Source organism: Mauremys reevesii, linkage group 7 (genome assembly GCF_016161935.1).
Source record: "Mauremys reevesii isolate NIE-2019 linkage group 7, ASM1616193v1, whole genome shotgun sequence".
In the NCBI taxonomy this organism is placed as follows: Eukaryota; Metazoa; Chordata; order Testudines; family Geoemydidae; genus Mauremys; species Mauremys reevesii.
The window spans coordinates 105,209,012-105,229,050 of record NC_052629.1 but is presented as its reverse complement, the minus strand read 5'-3'; the positions used below and the strand labels follow the sequence as shown (position 1 = coordinate 105,229,050).

The 20,039-nt window shown below is 43.8% G+C and overlaps 1 long non-coding RNA gene across 1 annotated transcript; it reads left to right on the top strand.

The window, feature by feature from the left end:
- Positions 1 to 776: 776 nt before the first annotated feature.
- LOC120409023 lies at positions 777 to 14,795 on the top strand. The gene is made up of 3 exons (XR_005601057.1): positions 777 to 983; positions 12,532 to 12,604; positions 14,301 to 14,795. It is a non-coding gene; the product is annotated as an uncharacterized LOC120409023 (long non-coding RNA).
- The last annotated feature ends 5,244 nt before the right edge of the window (positions 14,796 to 20,039 follow it).

Below are 20,039 nucleotides of genomic sequence, written 5' to 3'. Positions count from 1 at the left end.
CCCCCATATCCCTCCCTGGACTCGGTGCCCTCTTACATGGGGTGCTGCCCCTGGCAGTAACCCCTTTCTCTCTGGGTCTCCCCTCCTTGGGGAACCCCCACCCTCTATCCCCACCTTGCCTCAGTATTGGCTACTGCCAGTCACTGTCTAGCCCCACACTCTGGGGCAGACTGCAGTATCAGCCTACTCATCACAGGCAAAGAGATTTGGACTTGCTGCCTTGGCCTACCCCTGGGCTGCCCTCTGCAACCCCCCAGTACCAGTTAGCCCTCTGCTAGGCCGCAGCCTGGGGCTTTCCAGGCTGGAGCTCCCCAGCTCCTCTACCTTTCCCCAGCCCTACTTCACCCTAGGTACCTTGCCTATAGCCCCTGCAGCCAGGCCCTTCTTCCTCTTCAGGCAGACGAAGACTGTCTGTTTCTGGCTTCCCTGGCCTTTTTATAAGGCCTGTGGCTCAGTTTGGGGCGTGGCCCCAGCTGCAGCCACTTCCTCAATCAGCCCAGCCTTGAGAGCAGCCGCTCTCAAGCCCTGCCAGGCCACTTTTAAACCCCTCACAGCAGGAGCAGGGTTTCACCCTGCTACACTCAGCAATTCTGTCCATTCGACAATCCCGCCAACTGCTGCCCTAGAGGGACAGACAGATGGAAAGTACTGATGAGGGAACTGATTGACACTGCAACTTTTAGAGAAGAGCTGTTATAGCAGACCTGCGAGCGTGTCACAGTTACTGGAGTGGCACCGAAGGTGGAGAAAGTTTACATCAGTATGTCAAAGCCTAGACAAGATGGCCAAGTACTTTCCAGCTTTGTTATCACAGAATTAAATTCTGCCTCGAGTTGTGGCTGTCTTGCTTTGTTCCAGCGAGTAAGTCTGATGGATGAAATTTCCATCTGAGCACAACTTTGTGGTTGGGGCAGCTTTACTTCTAAACTGGCTGTATTCAAGGGCAACATCATCAACAAGGAATGTGGCACAGTACTTGGAAGGTAAGGTTCTCTTATAGCAGTTCACTCGGTGGTGGAAGAGAATGGGATAGAAGGACCATATGATACAATTGTGCCATCCAATAATATCAGCAGCGTCCTCAGCCAGCTCTGTTACTTTCTCATCATCATTTCACATCAGACCATTCCGTTACTCCACTGAATATCTGCCTGTCATTAGATACACATCTCATTTCTGTTCATGCTTTGCTTGGTTCAATTCTGGTCTTGAGTATGCTGCTGAGAGTTCATTTCAAAGTCTTCTTCTGTCCACTGTAACATTTGTCTCTTCTTACCAGACACCAGTCAGTTCTGGCAGAATTGGGCTTCTCCTCTGCATACAAAATAGATGAACCAATCATCTGAATTAAGGTTCATTTTGAAAGACCAAGAAGAAATGTAGTAGGGATACTTATATGAAATAATGAATGATGTAAGGAAGACTAATTTGTCTCCTATTTATCCTGTCCCATAATACAAGAACAAGGAATCAGTCAGTGAAAGCAGTCCTATGTTAATAATAAATATTAAACAATAATAATAATAAATAACCATAATTATTTTTCTATGTGTTTCCCAAGCCAGAGCTCACTACATCATTCAAATAGCAATAAAATAAAATTAGAACTTCATAATAAAAAGCACACTCTTTTTGTAAATTATCCCTTATAGAGAAGTCCTATAAAATTCGTTAGGAAATGATATATTTTCTAAAGTTTTTTGAGGAATGCAATCTTAAAAATTATATCCCTAATATAGAGTACTATATTATAGCTCAAAAAATCTACAGAAAGATTATCATATTTCATTTAATTCACTGGGCTGTGAGTAGAGTAATTTTATAGAATTCTGTTGTCCCTATCCCCATGAAAACCTGTAGAACTTTCCCATAAGAGATCCCTTTCTGATCAGTGAGCTGGGAAGATGATGTCTAATGTATCTTCACTCTCCAGGGAGACCTCAGTAAGTCTCTTGAGACATCTCGATTGACTACAGCCATAAACTATCATTATTGACTCTTAATATCCTGCATTCTCTTCTGTACAGTGGTGTTGTAGATCTGGACTTTGATTGATCTTGGGTAGAGATTTACCTGAATGGACTTTTTTGCAGCTACCTGAATTCACCTCTGGCCTTTCCTGTGATTGAGTTCTTTGTGAACTCTTTCTGGTAATGACTACCTTTCCCTGATAGGAGAACCCCGATAAGGCCTCCTCAAGCTCTGTCTCATTAAAAAAAAACCCACCGCATGTCTCTGTATGACCTTGATTTTATTTTCTTTAACTTCTATACAGAACTGTCCAAAAATTACAAAAAGCCTTATGGAGTGGGTGGGGCCTTAATTCTACATGTTTATTTCAGTGTTCAAAGTATTATAAGGGGGTGGGTAGGTTGGAAAAATCACCAAAAATGTGTTATGTAATTTATGGGCAGCCCCAACAGTCTTGGAGCCTTACAATTCTATCTTGCGCTGCAGGGTGAATTCCACTGACGAACGCCAACTCCTTTTAAAATGGGTAATCCCTTTCTGCAAGACAGGTGGAATCCCAAGGTTCCAGCAGTTTATTTTCTCCTATTTACATTCTGCTTGTTTGTTTGGGTGGGTTTTTTTAAGCTCCCTACCATCTGTTGCTGAAAGTATTATCAGCAGATAAATCACATGCACGCTTCCCTCCACATAACAGATAACCTTTAAAATTCTCCTGAAATAATCTTTGATAGCCCACTTTGTTTGTAAATGGTGGAGAACAAGTTACAGGTCCTGAAGCCAGTTTTCTTGGGTGAGGTTCCCAGAGGAAATGTGAAGGAGAGAAGATGCTTGACTCACAGATGAACAAAAACAAAACGGCTTGAAATGTATTGAGGGCTTTACTGCACAAAAGGTTAAACAAAAGGGAGTTCTTAAAACAAACTCTGACAGGTCCTGTGTAGTAAATACACTGTCCAGCTCCCTGCTGTGAAGTTCTGAAAACACTGGGAGGTGAAGGCAGTTCAGCACCTTGCAGGCTCAAACACACTGGCAGCAAATTGGTGGTGTCCAAGATGCATTCTATCAGAGTGGAGGTGGGTATTCTCCCAATATTTCTAAACCTGCATGATGACCTCTGCTGGGTTTACACAACATTTTTGAACCAGAGTAGTTCCGCTTAGAGGATTAAAAGGTGCATTTCTAGTTCACCTGAGCCATGATGGCCAACCGTGGAGGGAAAGCTTTCAAAAAGCAATATTGACTTCAGAAGAACAGGAAGAGGAAGAAGCAGCCAGCAAATCCAAACAAGTGACCTGGTAATTAACAGACCAGAGATGATCACTGGAACTCCCCCTTCCAATCTAACATTTCCGCTGTCAGTGAGAGCAAATCAATGCTGCAGAGAGATGCTCTTCTCACGGGCTGGTTTTATTTTTACAGATCCCAACGCAGAAGGCATCCCTCCCCACCATCCCAGCTATGGGAAAGGTTAAGACTATCTTAACAAGCTGCAGTAAACAGCAGAGGATCTCTAAAGCTGTGATTGTAGCCATTTGCAGGAGGATGAGGAGAATCAGAAAGCTCACACCTCTTAGCCACTGACAGACAATTTCACCCAACACCCGCTGCTGGTATTAAGCTTTTAAAGGCTGGTAAATCTTCCGCTCTGTTAAATCTAAACCCCTTAATTGGTGTCTTTCTTACAGGGAAGCGTTGGCTTTAATTTGACATATATTTTATGGATCACTCTACCCCTCAGTTCATAAAAATGATCCGACTTCTCCTCGCCTCACTGGTCGAGGCCACTCTCCCAAATGCCTGTCCATAATCTCGGATGAAAAATGATAGCCCCCCAAAAGGTGGTGTGTCAGAGAAGCGCGAGAGGCGCTGACACACACGTGCATCCGAGGCAGCAATCTGCCAAATTAAAATTGCAGAGATAGGAAGATGATGAACCATCTCGTTGATTCAGCTTGTCACTCTGGTGGCCTCGCTCAAAGCAAATAAATAAATAAAAAGAGAGCAGAAATATTGTCATTACACCGAGGAGGGAAGCCACAGGGCACAAGGAATCACCCTCTCTGAGCGACATCACTAATAACATAGCTGTCACCTCGTGCAGCCGTGCCAGCCTTTATCTGACCATTGCAGTTCTGATGCCTGGTCAAATCATACAAGGTGCTGAGTACTCTCCATTCCCTTGGCTTTAATGTGAGCTCGGGGAACTCATTCTGGAGAGGCTCGGTTCTTGGGAGAAAAGGGCCCAGAGAATCCCTGAGTGTTTTCTCCCTTTTCAAGCACATTTAGAATCTGAAAGTGTTAAGCTGTACATCTGTCTAAGAGTCACTTAAACAAAGTGAAAATTAGCATCCTTGGGAGTTCTTCACCCACTTCCTTCTATTAAGGAAGTGAAATACATAAAACACATCCGTGCCACCTGAAGATTTTGAGAGAGGGATTTTTGTGGCATGCAGTGTAGTTGGGGTGTAGATTTTGAAGTTGCATGGCAAGCAATGGCTGGGTTTCAGGAACTGCAGCCCGACAGGATAAATAGGGCAAGAACAAGTTAAAAATGACTTGGACAAATTAAATGTCTTCAAGTCACCAGGGCCTGATGAAATGCATCCTAGAATACTCAAAGAGCTGACTGAAGAGATATCTGAGCCGTTAGTGATTATCTTTGAAAAGTCATGGAAGGTGGGAGAAATTCCAGAAGACTGGAAAAGGGCAAATATAGTGCCATCTATAAAAAGGGAAATAAGAACAACCCAGTGAATTACAGACCAGTCAGCTTATCTTCTGTACCCGAAAGATAATGGAGGAAACAATTAAGCAATCAATTTGCAAACACCTAGAAGATAATAAGATGATAAGTAACAGCATGGATTTCTCAAAAACAAATCATGTCAAACCAACCTGATAGCCTTCTTTGACAGGGTAACAAACCTCGCGGATGGCGGGGAAATGGTAGACACGATATATCTTGACTTTAGTAAAGCTTTTGATATTGTCTTGCATGACCTTCTCATAAACAAACTAGGGAAATGAAATCCTAGAAGGAGCTACTATAAAGTGGATGCAAAACTGGTTGGAAAACTGTTCCCAGAGAGAACAGGAGTACTTGTGGCACCTTAGAGATTAACAAATTTATTTCAGCATAAGCTTTCGTGGGCTACAGCTCACTTCTTCGGATGCATAGAATGGAACACACAGACAGGAGATATTTATATATACAGAGAACATGAAAAGGTGGAAGTATGCATACCAACAGGAAGAATCTAATCAATTGAGATGAGCTATCATCAGCAGGAGAAAAAAAACTTTTGAAGTGATAATTGAGATGACCCAACCATTCCCAGTCAACGTGATATATGCCATCATGTGCCAGCAATGCCCCTCTGCCATGTACATTGGCCAAACTGGACAGTCTCTACGCAAAAGAATAAATGGACACAAATCTGACATCAGGAATCATAACATTCAAAAACCAGTGGGAGAACACTTCAACCTCTCTAACCACTCAGTGACAGACTTGAAGGTGGCAATTTTGCAACAAAATAACTTCAAAAACAGACTCCAAAGAGAGACTGCTGAACTTGAATTAATATTCAAATTAGATACAATTAACTTAGGTTTAAACAGAGACTGGGAATGGTTGGGTCATTACACTAATTGAATCTATTTCCCTATGTTAAGTTCTCCTCACACCTTCTATGGGTCATCTCAATTATCACTTCAAAAGTTTTTTTTCTCCTGCTGATGATAGCTCATCTCAATTGATTAGATTCTTCCTGTTGGTATGCATACTTCCACCTTTTCATGTTCTCTGTATGTATAAATATCTCCTATCTGTGTGTTCCATTCTATGCATCTGAAGAAGTGAGCTGTAGCTCACGAAAGCTCATGCTGAAATAAATTTGTTAGTCTCTAAGGTGCCACAAGTACTCCTGTTCTTTTTGCTGATACAGACTAACACGGCTGCTACTCTGAAACCTGTTCCCAGAGAGTAGTTATCAGTGGTTCACATGCTGGAAGGGCATACCAAGTAGGGTCCCGCAGGGATCAGTTCTGGGTCTGGTTCTGTTCAATATCTTCATCAATGATTTAGGTAATGGCATAGAGAGTACACTTATAAAGTTTGCGGACGATACCAAGCTGGGAGGGGTTGCAAGTGCTTTGGAGGATAGGATTAAAATTCAAAATGATCTGGACAAACCAGAGAAATGATCTGAAGTAAATAGGATGAAATTCAATAAGGACAGATGCAAAGTACTCCATTTAGGAAGGAACAATCAATTGCACACATACAAAATGGGAAATGACTGCCTAGGAAGGAGTCCTGCGGAAAGGGATCTGGGGGTCATAGTCGACCACAAGCTAAATATGAGTCAACAGTGTAACGCTGTTGCAAAAAAATCGAACATCATTCTGGGATGTATTAGCAGGAATGTTGTAAGCAAGACATGAGAAGTAATTCTTCTGCTCTGATCAGGCCTCAACTGGAGTATTGTGTCCCGTTCTGGGCGCCGCATTTCAGGAAGGATGTGGACAAACTGGAGAGACTCCAGAGAAAAGCCACAAATATGATGAAAAGTCTAGAAAACATGAGCTATGAGGGAAGATTGAAAACATTGGGTTTGCTTAGTCTGGAAAAGAGAAGACTGAGAGGGGACATGATAACAGTTTTCAAATATGTAAAAGGTTGTTAAAAGGAGGAGGGAGAAAAATTGTTGTTCTTAACTTCTGAGAATAGGACAAGAAGCGATGGGCTTAAATTGCAGCAAGGGCGGTTTAGGTTGGACATTAGGAAAAACTTCCTGTCAGTGTGGCTAAGCACTGGAATAAATTGCCTAGGGAGGTTGTGGAATCTCCATCACTGGATATTTTTAAAAGCAGGTTAGACAAACACTTGTCAGGGATGGTCTAGATAATTAGTCCTGCCATGAGTGCAGGGGACTGGACTAGATGACCTCTTGAGGTCCCTTCCAGTTCTATGATTCTATGAAATAACTACCCTATTTTCTCTGAGCCTGAGAATGGATCTGGATACTTTAGTAAAGGCCCTGTAGAAGCAATGCTGGACATTCAAGGGGGAGTGCTCTAAGACAACGTTGAGTCAGTGCCTCAGCATGGTGCTAGGGTCTGCCGGGAGTGGTTTTGAACCAATGCTTAGCCAGTCCCCAGCAGGGCACCAGGCAGCAGTGCTGACAGAGGTTTCCTCTTTCTAATGGAGATGTAAAACCAAGGTTCTCCACTCGTGATCGTTAACATTCACATAGCACTCTTCGTGGATCATATGTAGGTGCTCAGATATCACAGGGATGGGTGCAGTATAAATATCAGAATAAAATAGAATAGAATCTTATAGGACCTGCCCCAAAGCCAACCGAAACCAATGGGATTCTTGCCATTGAAATCAACGGGCTTTGGATCAGACCCATAAAGAGATCTCAGTGAACTTGCTTTGCCTAATTTTGAAAGCTGGTGTCCCTTCACCTACCCTGTGAGTACTTCTGCCTAACCTGTTCTTGTGATCTCCTAGCCACAAACACATGCAGGCTGTTTCCCTTTCACCATGTGGGCAAAGCACAACAGAAGAAGTGACAGGTATTCAGCAGGAGGAGACTTTCACACAGCTTTCTCTCCTCTTTGAGCCCCCTTCTTTGCTTCCCACTTCCTCACAAATATACGGTCCCCAATCCTGAGCAAATTGCCTCATTAGTGCAGCAATTGTCACCTAAGTGTCAGTAGTCCCCAGCAGAAACTGGTTAATTGACTTCAATTAAGCCTGCAATCTTCCCAGTGCTGCAGCAACCTCAGTGCCCAGGGTGCTACAGATAGCGCCTCGGGGCCCTGTCACACCTGTCCAACCTCCAGACTACATGCTGCCTTCCTAAATCTCTCCTGAAATTTCAATTTGATCCAAAATACTAGTGAGCTTCCTGTCCCTAAGTGTTGTGCAGTTTTCCTGGGCACTTTTAAACAGCTCTGGTTTGCCACACCAGAGGTTGCTGCTTTTCAGTAGCAGTCACAGCAAGTCCTACATATACCCTTTGTAATGTTTAAAAGAACCTTTGTGAATCTTAGTCATTAGCTTTCAGAGTAGCAGCTGTGTTAGTCTGTATCCGCAAAAAGAACAGGAGTACTTGTGGCACCTTAGAGACTAACAAATTTATTTCAGCATAAGCTTTCGTGGGCTACAGCTCACTTCTTCGGATGCATAGAATGGAACACATTATACAGGAGCCTGGACCCTGTCCACATACAGCTGGGCAGATGGTTCTGATTTAACTCTTCCTATTTTCTACCTCAACCTCAGCTGCAGACTTCCCAGGAGGAAGAGAGAAACTCAGTTGCCATTCCCAGGCAGCTGGCTGAGTTGAGTACTTAAGTGCCAGTCTCCCCTGTGGACACAACTCAGTAGTCTCTCTAATAACTGACTGCCCTGGCTACCCTTTGACCTTGCTGATGTTTTCATGAAGCAGACATTCAGTGGTGAGTTGGAGCTCTGCAGAGCGGCTCAGTTTCACTACAGGTCCTTTTTACACAATGAAAGAGATGCTGTCAACAATTCTGTCACTCTGTCCCTGGCCACGTGGCTCATATGAAATTCTGAACACTCTCAAGGCAACTGGGAACAGGTAGGTTCTTGCAGTGACTAATAATAACCATGCTGCTTTGCAAAGACGATCCAACTGTGGGCCCTCCGTACACAAGCACAGATTCACTCTACAGGGAAAGATGTGTCAAACCTGCTAGCAGTGTTTCAGACATGGTGAGCAGGGACTGCCTGATCATGACTCAACAGCGAATGAGCTAAGACCTCAGCCCTTCTCACTTCAGTTTTAGAGGTTGACCCAAAGCCCCTCAGACTTTATATCGATCGGGATGTTGTGACTGGCTCCTCCCAGTATAATGAAAAGAACAAACCTGGCTAGACTTTGGGCAGTGCTGTATGTCTGAACATAGTGGTATGGGCCCATGTCTCTAGTTAGTACAGGAAAAGACAAAGTCAAAGTCTGAGGTACTTACATGGCCCCATTGCCATAGAATCTGAGCGCCTCACAGTCTTTAAGGTATTTTCCCTCACAGCACCCTTGTGGGGTAAGTCAGGGCTATTATCCCATTTGTAAAACCATAGTCCAGTTTGTAGAACTGAGGCACGGGCAGACTAAATGACTTGCCCAAAGTCACACTGGCAGTCTCTGGCAGAGCCAGGGATTGAATCTGGATTTATCAAGTCCTAACCATTTCTTCTCAAGACAAAGGGTCAAAGCCTCAGCTGGTTTAAATTGGTGTTGTTCCATTGAAATCAACAGAGCTATATTGGGTTACAGCCACAAGGATTGGGCCCGGAATATCTCAGGACTTCATTCCAATACAAAATGGGTAAACAAGTTTGGACAAAAATAACAATCCTCCTTTTTGGATTCTTTCCTCTGTTTCTAGAAATGACCTGAAAGGGCACCACTGTGAAAGTTCAGAGATGTCTCCTTACATTACTCCCATTAGCATTCATTTCTGCAAACCGTCTTCTGTAGTTCTGCTTGGAACTAGCCCTAGAATGGCTGAAACTTCATGAGAAAGCCTAGTTTCATGGGCTTTCTAGCTCAAGTAGATGCTGAAATCTTGCTAGAAAGATTGTTCTGAAGTGGTTGCCAATCTCCTTTAACAGACACAGTAGGTCTCAATTATTTAGATAACGGCATCGTAACATCTACCTCCTAGTATAGTTGCTCCGATGCCAGATGATGGCTTCTTATGCTGAACCTATTCACCCTTTCATTTTTCCATACATCTCATCTATCCAAAGTGTTACTATAATGCCCATTACCATGATATTCATGATATACCATGATGTCTAATGGTAAAATTTTGGGTCCTTTCCCATACAGAAGCTTTGGCGTGTATACAGTTTGCCTATCACCAGCAGTATCTGAATACCCCTTGCCCCCTCCATCACAAATCTGTTGAATCACCACAAAGGTTATGAAATAATTGTCTGTACAGAGCAGCTCTGCTGAGCTATACTTCTCATATGTGCTCTTGCTTTTCCATTGGATGCTCAGATTTCACAGGAGGAGACGGTGTGGGGTTTGTTGGCAAAGAATCAGGCTTCTTTCAAGAAAATGAGATTAGAGGCCAGAAATTGCTTTGCTTGATATATTTATAGGCATTTGACCTGTTAAAGGCCTAAGTGTGCATGCTGCTAACAGGCTTTAATTGAAATGTGCTTTTAAGTGTCAGTCACAAGGGTCCAATTGAATTGAAGGAAATATGACTAAAAGTGTGTGTTCGAGTATGCAATAGAGCTGTACACAATATTCAGTTCAAACCATACGATCTTGATTCATTAGAACTATTTTCTGTCCTCACACTAGTTTAGTCTTTTTTGCTAACTTATCTGCGGTGTCCATCCCTGCCCAGTGTCACCAAAGTGGGGGTGACAGTCATAGCTTGGCCCCTGCCGTCAGCACAGTCATTCAGCTCGACTGGAGAGCCCCTCGGAAACCAGGCTGCAAGAAAGGAAGCAAGGTTTGCCCTGCAATTGCTCCTCCTTCTAACAAAGACTACTCTGTGGGCTGCTGTGCAAGCAGCCCCAGCTTCATCCTCCCCAGCCATCTCTTTCTGATCACTCCCAATGCTGGTCCCCCTCCCCGCCCATCAACTATATTTCTGAGTGCAGTACAGCACGGCAGACAATGTGAGGAAGGAGTCAGGGGCTAGCACGGCCTGCCTCACACTCACTCACTCGCCCCCTGACCCTCAGCAACAGCCATATATTGCACGCCCAGCACAGGGCAGTGGAAGAGGGCAGGACATGGGGAGGAGCCAGGAGCTGATGAAAAGGTAATGATGAAATCAGGAGCGGCGCCAGAGTTTCTGGTGTCCTAGGCAGAATTCAGGGGGCGGCATTTTGTGCGCTCCCCACGGGGCGTGCGGGAGCTTCCGGTTCTGCTCCCGTCACGCTGCCGAAGAAGGACCCTCCGCCGAAATGCCGCAGGCAACAGCGGCAGTCATTGAGCTGCTCAATTGCCTGCTGCTGTTTTCCGCGGCACATCAGCAGAAGGTTCTTCTTTGGCGGCGCGACGGGAGCGGAACCGGAAGCTCCCACGTGCCCCGTGGGGATTGCACAAAATGCCGCCCCCCAAATCCTGGCGCCCTAGGTGACTGCCTAGGGTCGCCTAATGGAAGCACCGGCCCTGGATGAAATGCAAGGGAGTGAAAGGGAGAGTTATGGGGAGGAGACTGGACCATTACAGGTAGAAGACCTGGGGAAATGGAGTCGGTGCGCAAAGAAGGAGACAATGCTGGAGAACCAAGGAGATGTTGGGCAGAGGGAAACATAGGAGAGAAAACACTGATGGTAAAATTAGGGAGGATGGTTTTGTGGCTAATGCAGATAGGACTGGGAGTGCCTCAGTTCAGTTCGAGGCTTTGTTCCTGACTCACCCTGTTACTCTGGGTAAGCCCCAAAACGGTTCAGTGGCTTATGTTCTTCTTCCTGCAGAATGGAGTATGAATAGAGCTCTACCAGGCAAGGAGGTGAAAATACCTTTCCAGATGGAAGGAGTTCTATAAATGCCAAAGTATTATCACTACTGTAGGCAGGGGGGTGACAGGCTGGATCAGGCAGTGCTCACTCACTCGTACCACTTGTGAGGACAGAGCATAGACCCTTCTGCCCTGAAAACACAGGCTCCCTTGCTGGAACTAAAGGAGAATCCCACCGGCTCTAGCGGTGCTAAAGCCTATATCCCATGTGGGCATCTAACCAGTAGAGGGAGACATGATCACATTTAACCTTGTCTGACATTACACCCACCAGCGGGCTGTTGTGTAGCACCCTCCACTACTTCACACAGTATAGTATAGACATGCAGGTGAGCATGCTTTTGAGCACATGTATCTGTGTCCCTCCTGGATACACCATGTCATAATTGTGTGTGTGTGTGTGTGTATGTGTGAGAGAGAGAGAGAGAGAGAGAGAGTATATGTGAGAGGCATTTCCACTCCTTATTTCTAATTCTGTCAGGAAATAATTTTTTTGCCCCTGTAGCATTTAATCTGATTCCTGAAGTTTCTCTCCACTGTACAGTGCGGGGATAAGGGGCCAGTTACATTCTGAATGCCATTTTGTGACAATTTAACAAACAAGCTCCCCATCAAACCAATTCTCAGAAGTGTCACTCTGGGCTGGCGCTGAGAAGAGATTAAACGAACCTTCCTTTCTTATTTGATGTTTTGAATTTCACTGCTCCTCTCTTTCATTAAAAATGAACTAAGGAAGTGGGGTTGGGGGCAGGGGGGAAAGAGAAGCAGAATAAAATAGAAGCCTTTTACATCTAAAAGTCAAGGTAATTATCTCTTACATCCAGCCCACTCCTCCAAGACTTCGAATGAAGCCATCATTAAAATCTGTGTCCATCTGGCAACTTTTCCACATCTAATTAGGTGAAAAAGCCAGTTAACGGATATGTTCAAATGAAATCTTTTTTTAAAATTATTTTTACTTTCAAAAGATGGTCCATGTACAATCTGAATGCTGCTCACTCTCTCTCTCTCTCTTGCTCTTCTCAGATGCTTCAGGAACATAAGAAATGAAATTTGGGGAGAAGGTTCCTTTCATAGGCAACGCAACAAGACTTTTGCGGTGAGCATGGGTAGGGAGAAGGAGGAGGAGAGCTGGCTGTGGAAGATGGTGCTGCGGTTTAGATTGTGAAAGGGGGCTGAGGGACCGAGAACTATAAAAGCAAGTTGCAAAGACACAGCATGACAAAGTGGGTGGACCCAGTAAATCCAGAGAGTCCTCAGCCCTTTGGACAAGTTTGAGTTCCTTTGTGTAGGAAGCTCTTTTGAAACTAGCTAACTGTCAGTGTGTGTCTGTGGAGTGCTTCTTTTCAATGCTACGAGTCTCTGTAGCCTCTCAGAAAATTGGATGCTGTGTTCCTTCAGCCTGGGGAAGAATTCCTCTCATTCCCCCATCTGTTGGACTGTTAAAGCATCCACCACCCTAATATCGAAGGGCTGATAGGTGCCATTCTTCCACAGTTCGGAGTAGGATGGCTGGCAGGGAGGGTTCCTGGGATCCCCCCCAAAAACTATGTCTGATTCATAGAGAGCCCCCAGTTTTCAGGTGAGATGCAGATTTATGGCGGGGCTATAAATCCTGTTGCTGTGTGAGGTCATTGAACAGAGGACGAAGAAGAAGTGTGTTGGAAAAGATACCCCGCCTGCAAAAAGGGCATCACCCCACCCCCGCCCCAAGCACTCTTTTGAGGTGGAGCACAGTTCTGCTGTACTCTGCCCCAGTTTCCCCCTCACTGAGGTAACAATGAGGTCCCTTTAACAGCCCAGTCAAGGAGAAGCCAAACACTCTATAGCAGTGTATCTCTCTTTAACAAAGCTGTTTGACAGGAGCATTTGTATGACAGTTTAAAGGCTCTTATCTTAGATAAAACGTAGAAGTCCTAAAACAGAAGTCCCTGGGCCCCAGCAGCTCCTCCTGCTGTAAGGCCTCAGGCAACTCTGCTGCCTGGAGAGATCTGCAGACCTTTTCTGGGCACGGTCTCTCCCAGGCCTTCCTGCCTGGAGAGGGCTGTAATTGCTTTTCTTTCTGCTTTAGGAGCACCATTTCTGCCTACTTCAGATGCCCAGGAAGCTCCCCTTCCTCCAGAGCTTCCTTTCTCCTCAGGTTCTTCCCCAGCTGAGCTCTCCTAAGCCTTTTATTAGGCCTAGGTGTTGCTTACTTATTTAACTGCTTTCCAGCTGGTGAGGTAGTTAGCTATGCCCAGGTGGACCTGGGTTGGCTCATTCCCTTCAGGAGCTTGTCACAGGCAAGCTGGGCATCTGACTCCCCTTAAAGGGCAAGCCCTGTGACACCACTGTATATAGAAAAGCCTCAAATTCCTGAAGCCAGACCTGTTGGCTAGCACGGGGGGTTAAGGGAGCTAGTGTATATGGTGCAGTGATCCCAGAGTCCTACTTTGGTCATGGTAGCCTGGCTGGCATCAATCTCCGAATGCTGAAACTTCCTTTAAAATGACAAGGGAAAAAGCAGCAAACAGTCCTGTGGCACCTTATACACTAACAGAAGTTTTGGAGCATGAGCTTTCGTGGATGAATACCCACTTTGTTGGATGCATCTGACGAAGTGGGTATTCACCCACAAAAGCTCATGCTCCAATATATCTGTTAGTCTGTAAGGTGCCACAGTACTCTTTGCTGCTTTTACAGATCCAGACTAACACGGCTACCCCTCTGATACTTGACAAGGGAAAAGGATCTTTTGCAATGTAGCACCTTGTATACCCCTTAGTGAGGCCACCACAAACATCAATCCCTTGCAGACTCAACCTAAGATCACTGGAGAGAGAGAGAGAGCAAATCTAGTGTGGCAGCATCATCATATCCCTCTCCACACTGCACGGACCAAGGACCCTGAGATTCTGACCAAAGTCATCGGCATGATGGAGAACAGTTGGTCTAGATGGATGGACAGGAGCAGTAATGAAGAAGCCTTCTCTCTTCAAAGTGGCTATGAATGGCTGATACAGATATGGATGAACAAAAGCATCAGCAAACAAGGCCTGCAGAGGGCTGAGAATGACCAATAATCAATAATTGACTAACTGGCCCTGTGTCCTTCTCTGACTCTCACCTCAGGGCTTTATTCCATGCAGCCTCAGACACCTGGAACCCCTTCCCTAACCCAGACAGATAAACCTCCACTCTCTCTCCCCTTCCAAATTCTTCCTTAAAATGGGTCTCTTCCCTATGATCTGCAGTCCCTGCACAGAGAAGTGGCAGCTAGTCCGATGATCGATCAGCAAAACCCTACACTCAGCAAATTCAAATCAGAGTAAAACTGTATGGAACTAATCAGACCCCATGCTGTCTTCACTGCTCTGTCATACTGCTTTATATCACACCCCTGGTCCTAAACCCGATGTATATTGTGTATTTAGATTGCAAGCTCCTTGGAGAAGGTGTCTGATCTTTGTACCTGCCTGAAAACACTAGAATGTGGTTGGTGTTGTTCAGATAATAAGTAATGGGCCAGGTCTTCAGATGCAGCTACAGAATGCTTGGCATTGCTGGAGTGGTTTACTTGGGTAGTGCAGCAGTGTTCTGCTGGTATAAAGCTGCCTTACAGCCAACTCCAGCTCTGAGAGATCTCCCGTACAGGATCCTAGGATAGCAGAGAGCCACCATAGCAGCTCCTATACCGTATACCTCCTGCCACCTGGTGCAGAGGCATCCCCGTGCCCGGAAGGTAACAGGCTGCCATATTGCAACCTTGGGGGTGATGGCGCCAGTATAAATTACCCATCCTTCAGGCTTTATCTTGCACTGAAGGATTGTCTCCGAGAAGAGACTGATTTCATAGCCTAAGTGAACTGTTTATTTATGTGGAGGGAAGGGGTCAAATGTTGAAAGTGAAGGGGATTTAAGGATAGTGGGAATTGCTGTGAGGAGAAGACAGGCGGTATGAATGATGAAAGAAGGACGGGGAAAGTATCTTTACAATTGGTGTCAAGTAGTATAGCTCTATTGAAGTCAAAGATGTCATTGAAATCAATGGCGCTACGCTTATTTACCCCAGCTGCAGATCTGGCCCTATATGGTCAACTAAAACCAGCAACAATCCCTCACTCCCATCCAAAAACAAACACACTCAAACTTGTAGCTAAAAATAGAGCTGAGTGAATTTTTTTCTTCATTTTTTTTCAATGAAAAATAGTATTTTGACTTAGAGGGTTTTGGTGTGCATGAGAGTGTGTGTGTGTGTGTGTGTGTGTGTGAGTGTGTGTGTGTGTGTGTGTGTGTGTGTGTGTGTGAGAGAGAGAGATAACAAACATTTCCATTGTGGTCAGATTTTTTGTTGTTGAAAACTAAAATTCTTGTGGTTTCAATAAACAAACAAAATCTGGTTTTGGTTCTTCAACAGAAACTTGACAAATGCCATGAAAAATGTAGATTAAATTTGTAGTGGAAAATAAAGTACATTTTTCATCCAGATCTACTAATAAACCATGTACGTAGAACCCTGATCACTTTGCTTGTATGTTACATCTCTTTCCTCCGTTCTTTGTCTCTCTTTATCCCTATGCACTCTTTCAGGCAGAGAATCTGTCTCCCTCTGTGTTTGGAAAGTATCTAGCACCTTTTGGCACCGCCACAATATTCTAAAAGGAACACAACTGTGGAGTATAACAATTCCCTAATTTTTCCAAGAGAAATAGTAGAAGCCTTGTAGATACTGACACAATGACAGAGGGACATACTGATCTATAAGCTCTGTTCCATCTTTAATTTCTATGACTGAATTCCCCACAGATGATAAAAGCACTAGAATGATTTTCGTTTTCATTTGCCTCCAAAGCCTGGGTCTAAATGTTAAGAGAGCCCACAAGGGTTAATGTTCATTGAAGTTCAACTCTCTAACTGCCAACTCCCTGCAGCTCTCAGATTAAAATCACTCAATTGTCATTATAGGTAAAGATGAGAAAACCTGATAAAATGAGGCTTGGATGGACAGTGGATTGAAATAAAATTTGGGCAGGGATTGTAGCCACGGAGCACTGAGAGGTCATAAATACTTCAGAAGAAATGGACTCTAAGAGGCAATCATAGCTTCCCACAGTGCCACCCTCTATAAACTGCCATAGATCCTGTTTTGCACCTCACCATTCATGGGCATGTTAGAAAAAGCTGCACAATTCAGATGTCCAGAGTGAGCGAACAAAGACCCCTTTTCTTTAATGTCACCTCAGCTTTCAGGAACAGTGATTTCTTCAAGGCCACTCAAAGAAGCTGTGGAGCCGATTAAAATCTCTCATAATCTGTGCTAAATCCACTGCATCGGCGTTAACTCTGCCTTGTGCATCTTCATCAACAAAGCAATGTCCCTTTTACCTTTTTTTTTTTTTACATTGCCAGCAAGAAAAAGGCAATTTATAATTTTCAATGAGCACAATCTGGCTGGGATCCAATCCAATCCAGGGAGGGTAACGGTTGCAGGGGAATTTCTCAAGACCTTAATGTCTGGCATATGGTGTACTGCTTTCATTTCTGACCTGTGCAATTCAGGTCAGTGGTGAAAATTACATTTACAGCAGGTCTTTATTAATAACGTTTTATCTAGGGCTGATGATGACTTCTAGGAACAGGGATCCAGGAACCACAAACCAAGATACAATGACACACAGAAGCAGTGCTTCTTTCATTCCGTTGACAAAGCTCCAATGTGGATTTTCTTACCTTTTGCCCATGGCTATGAAACTATAAAGACTGATGTCATGTCTGGGTCAGAATAACAGGTGGCACCCACAGTCTATGCTATAAGGAGATACTGGTTTAACTCACGTGGTGGATTTCAGAGGAGCATGAGCATGCCCCTAGGGAATTCAACTTGTTGGATTATTTATGCATCTTTCCTCTCATCACCACCTGTTGACTAGCATGTGGTTCTTCTTATAATGGCTTTGGGTTTTTCTTTAGCTGTATGACAGCAACAAAGACAAACTGCCTTCCTTTCAGAAAACTTGGAGGTTTGCAAGATTCAAGAACTATTGTTTTGAGTTTGTAAACTGGTTTGAGCTTGCAAACCTTTTCTTTGCTCCATATTTTTTCCAGGGTGATACATGAAAAACATAAAATCAACATGTTCTTCTAGTTAAAGCAGAGCCCATATTAGGTGTAGAAATAGAATGGCCTTGCCTCTCCAGCTTTCAAAATTAGGCAAAGCAAGTTCACTGAGATCTCTTTATGGGTCTGATTCAAAGCCCATTGATTTCAATGGCAAGACTCCCATTGGTTTCAGTTGGCTTTGGGGCAGGTCCTATAAGATTTTCTATTCTATTTTATTCTGGTATTTATACTGCACCCGTCCCTGAGATATCTAAGCACCTACATATGATCCACAATGTCTCTCTGAGAGCTCTCACAACCAATGTGAGAACCACCCGAGTAGGCCAAGAAGCCGCAGTGATAGATTCCTTAAACCATCATGTACTCTTTGCATCCTACTATTACTGATGCTGATTATTCTGATGTCAGTGGGACATCAGATGTTTCCATTTAGCCATATTAAAATGCATACTGTTTGCTGGCACCCAACTTGCCAAGCAATCCAGATTGCCTTGTATCAGCGTCCTGTCCTCTTCACTATGTACCACTCCCCCAATTTGTGTGTTATCTGCAAATTTTATCACGGATGATTTTATGTTTTCTTCCACGTCATTGACAAAAATTTTACGTAACATAGGACCAAGAACAGATCCCTCCAGGACTCTACTAGAAACACACCCATTCAATGATGATTCCCTGCTTACAATTACATTTTGAGACCTTATCAGTTAGCCAGCTTTTAATCCATTTAATGTATAACATGTTAATTTTATATTATCGTAGTTTTTTAGTCAAAATGTTGTGTGGTAACAAAGTCACACACCTTTCAGAAGTTTAAGTATAGCATAGCAGCACTACTACCTTTTAACCTCTTCTGGGGTGCAACCCAGACCTAGGGTGACCAGATAGCAAGTGTAAAAAATCAGAACGGGGGTGAGGGGGGTTTATATAAGAAAAAGCCCCCAAAATCAGGACTGTCCCTTTAAATCGGGACATCGGTCACCCTACCCAGACCAGTGAGAGGTTGTGTCACCATTTGCCCCATAACCTTGGGTGCCTCACAATGCTTTGCTTTTGCATCTCCCAACCTGGACCACTCATAACCATGTCTGTGTATAGCTGCAGTCCTGGTCCAGCAACTCTGACCCCAGCAGTCTGTCAGCAACACTCCAGTCACACTCTGGCTTCCAGCAGCCTAGGTAACTACTTGCAGGGTGACCCCAAACCACTCCCAGTCCTGAATTTTCCCCCAAAACCTGTGTTCTGCACTGTTCAGTCCTCTCCTGGACAGTTCAGATATTAGAAGTCCATAGCCCCTGTAAGGGATCAACATGCAACAGTTTGCTATTTTAATTAGACTTCTCTTTAAATTGAACTGTTTGATAACACTGGACTAGTTTTGATTAAAAAATAAAACAAGTTTATTTAACTACAAAGAGATAGGTTTTAAGTGAGTACAAGTATAAGGCATTAAAGTCAGAAATGGTTACAAGAGAAATAAAGATAAAATGCTTTCTGGTAGCTAAAACTTAACAGACTAGACTTCAAGTATCAAGGTAACATCCTTACCACATGGTCCCCAGCAACATTGCTGACCAAAATCTTACAACAGGATCCCACCCTCCCTAAAGTCAAAGGCCTGGTTCCTTTGTCTTCCTAGGTGAAAAAGCATGAGAAAGAAAGAGATTCTGGGGTGGGCTGTCAGAATCCCAATGTTTATGGTGTCATAGTTTATCCCCAATGCACGTCACAAAGACATCCACTGTGATACCACTGAGTGAGTCAGACCAAGGTGGCAGTGGATATAAAAGGCCATTTCATTTAGTGGTGGCATAAGAGATTATTCTGAGACAGCGAAAGGAGATGTCAGAGCCAGAAATGATGGAATGACCCTCAGATCTTTAGAGGATGACATATTATGAAAAACAATATACAGGGAAGAGAATGAAATAGAGGAATCCAGTCAAACGCAAGAGTGCATTTCTGATTTATGTGATGAGAAATGTGTAAATACACATGGAAAATATTCAGATCACCAAATAGCTTAGGCAGGTGCACACAGGCCCAACCATTCTGATATAAGAATGACTGGAACATTCCTTCTCCCCCCTTTTTCTTTCCTGTATTTTACTAAGGATAAAAAAAGAAAGAAAGAAAGAAAGAAAGAAAGAAAACAATCTGTGTTATGTTACATGTTATTTGTTAAAATCTCAATAAGGATTCAACTAAAAATAAAAGAAAAAAGAACAAGAAAAAGAATACCATAAACTTCTGTTTGCAGTCAAGTACCCTGGCAATCTCTAGCAGTAAGGTGAAAAGGAAGGCAGGATTTCAAGACAACTGATCAAAATATGAGAAGACATTTTGGTGAAGATGTTCGTGAAAAACATCATCCTATTTTTTCTTTGATATTCACTGTTCCAATGGACAATACTGTTGAAATTTCCAATTTCAAA